The sequence below is a fragment of the Pinus tabuliformis genome, chromosome J, assembly GCF_031772625.1.
Source record: "Pinus tabuliformis cultivar Carrire ecotype Pingquan chromosome J, CPIR1, whole genome shotgun sequence".
Taxonomy (NCBI): domain Eukaryota; kingdom Viridiplantae; phylum Streptophyta; class Pinopsida; order Pinales; family Pinaceae; genus Pinus; species Pinus tabuliformis.
Genome location: NC_142295.1, coordinates 1,464,430,427 through 1,464,433,769, shown reverse-complemented (window position 1 = coordinate 1,464,433,769; position 3,343 = coordinate 1,464,430,427).

Sequence of the window (3,343 nt, the reverse complement as noted above, 5' to 3'; positions counted from 1 at the left end):
AGGCATCTTAGCCTTAGGAACAATTCTCCCTCGACTACATTGAATCAATACTCGGGTTTACAATCTCTATCTATCACTATGTATTCCTCTCTCTCCTATTGAACATGCAAGCTCACATATATATAAGGAACATTGGATCGGATCACTGAAAAGATCCGATCAACCTTCTCCATGAATCACTCAGCTAAAGCCCTAAAGCTCACTATAGAATACATATGGCAAATTACATTAACTAAATTCTTCTCGAGACTTTATTAGTTCCATCAATCTAGCTCTATTTAAACATAATTGTCCTTGTTTTACTCAATGGTCCACATCTCCTCCTTCTCCGCTTTGGATTCCTCCTTTAATTAAGGTGGGGTTAGATGCTCTTGCATCAGTGAGAATGTGCTATGAAGCTACAAATAAAATTATCCTCAATGTCTTCCTTGAAAGCTGAGGCTTGAGGAAGAGTCAAGAGTGGTCGAATTGTTTCCTCGTCATGTCTTCAAGCCACAAAGAATTCTCCAAGTCAAAACAAAGTTTGCATGGGGGACAAAGGGTAAGATTTCTAGTGGCAATCATATTAGATATGGCCATATCCATTATATAAAACTATTATAATTGCCGGTAATAACTAACTAGGATCTACCCAAGAAGAATGTATATTATCCTAGATTGGCTTTTGGCTACAAGGTCATGAAGTCAACTTATATTCCCATGAATTCATAGAAACAATTGTATCTCCAAGTATTCCCTTTAGTTTTCTTCTATGCTTATCTGCTAAAGACTTGGTAACTAAAGCTTTTCCACTATCTCTTTGGTCATAACATTTATGGATGTGCCTAAGTTGATTGGGGTGTTGGGAACAAGAGTTTTGTTAATGTTAACACTAATGAAAAACTTTCTAGATCTACATATTTAGCCACAAATATTTTCCTAACATTAGATCGACCACTTTTCCCATTTGGTGTCCTCAAGCAAAGTTCCCAAATAGCCTTAGTATAAGTCAAGACATCCTTAATGGTTAGAAACAAGGTGATCTTAACACATACATTTTTGAGTTCCTATTAAAAATTAATTTATGGTTGTGTGGGTGACTTTTCTATACATGGTCCTTCTAGATATGGGATGGTTGGAATTGATTCTCCTACACGTGGTAGTTTTGAAGTACCCTGAGTCTTTGAAGAGGAATTGGAGATATGATTATCTAGTTTGGTAAGATTTTCCTTCTATTCCTTAATAGTGGGGGAAATATGCTCATGAATCAATTTTCCTAACATAAATGAATCACTTTTGCAATCCATAGGAGAAGTGACACATAATGGAAGAGCAGATAGTTCAACCATTTGTAGGTGGGATACACTACTTTGTTTCTTGAGTGGGCTGCATGTTAGTACTAAGTTTTGCTATACCGTTGTTGCTAATGCATTGAGGATACTAGCTCTAAGGTGAATACTAGTATGAGAGAACACTGGGATGAGTCTTGTGTCATAGCAGGAGGTCGTGGTGGCCATGGTCCCTTATGGGCCATCAAATAAATTTACTCAGTTTCTTCACCGTCCCTTTAATAAACTGCCTTAAGCTTAGATAGTGAAGGGGATTTTTTAGTTGTGTGATTTTGCTCATAGATGGCACATACTTCCACATTGTTTAGAGGACACTCTCAAAGGGGGTGCTTCTTTCAACATTTAAAATAGAAAATGGCTAATGCCAAATTTTCTTCTTCCTTCTTCTTCTTTTCCTGTAAAGTGTCCAAATGGGAACTAAGTGTATTAAGTATATCAATTTTGAAATCATCCAATAGGTTCCCAATCTAAGCTTTATTAACCCTAGTCCTTGATGAATTTGTAATCTTGGAGATTATATCTTGAGAAAATTTCTTGTACTTTGTATTTCCATGTGAGTAGTAGTTTTCAAAACTCATCGTGTGTTATTTGGGAAATGCCCCCAACCCCCAAAAAGTTCAACACATCAATGCACTCTTCTATAATCTCTTTAAGGAAAATTATGTGCAGAGTTTCAGGATCTGAGGCACTTTGTTTCATCCTATATAGATTAGAACCTTTCAACGTAATCCTCTAAATTTTCATCATCCCTTTATGACATTTAAAATTTTTCCTAAACAACGTAGTAGTCTTGGTACCTTTTAAAGAATTTCTTCACCATTTCATCCCATATTTGAATAGAGTTTCCAAGCCCCATGAACCAACGAAGTGTTGCTTCCTTTAGCGTGGCTAGAAATAATTTTAATTTTTGGGAATTGAGAAGTAATTGCAACTATGACAAAGGACATCAAAATCCAACAAAAAAGTGTCTACATCTAGACGAGCCAAGCCATGGAAGTTAGGTAGGAAAAAAATTGGAATGTTGTTCATTTGAACCAATCCAACGAGATCCTGGATAGGAAACTCAAATGTGACTGGCTCCTTTTGCTTTGGTCCTTCCACCTCCTCCCTATATTGAGAAATGTTTCTCTTCAAAATTCAGATTCATTTGACTTAAAGGACTAAGTTCTTGAATAGAATTTCATATGTGGCCATCACCTACACTTTCAAGATTGGAAGGTTCAAAGAGTAGAGAGTTTACAGAAACATCGACTATGGATTCACTATATTAGATACTACTTTCTCCTTTAGAGCCTTTAGTTGCGTTCCTAAGGCACCCTGAGGTTTTCCTTGCTTAGTATTGTGAGTGGTTCCTATTGCACCATGAGAGGGTCCTTGGTTGTTCTTCTTCTCATGCATCTAACATGACATAATGCATGATACCTTAGACAAAGACTATCGAATGGGTAATCAAAAATTCCCTAAGATTACCTATAATATGCTATACTACCTAAAATTACTATAAAATAGAGACTTTAGTCATTTTAGTGCTTCCCCGACAATGATGCCAAGAATAACAATGGTTTTTATTACCCTCCTATTGTTGGTGTTTGGTTCAAATCACTTGGATGCTTAATAATCCGCATGGGGTCAATTAAATTTGCAAGGTAGCATGTGTAATATACACAAGGTAAGGTTCTACATTGATTGATCATGTATTATATGCTGCAATGACCAATTTTACTTGTGCACAATAAATGGAAATAAAATAAAATATATACTAACTCAAATTTAAGACAAGATTCGGAAGCATTAATAGAAAAGAAACTCCTATCATTTTCATCTTCCAAGATTCATTAATTGCACCACTTATGCTATAATCATTATGGATTATACCCTATGTTTTCAAGATTTCATTATATTCTACTAAGCTTAAATTTAAGAGTATACCTAATTATGCAGCAAGCCAATTATGCAACAATAATGATAGACATGAAATAAAATAATGGCTTTGCAAAAACAATTGAATGCTAAAA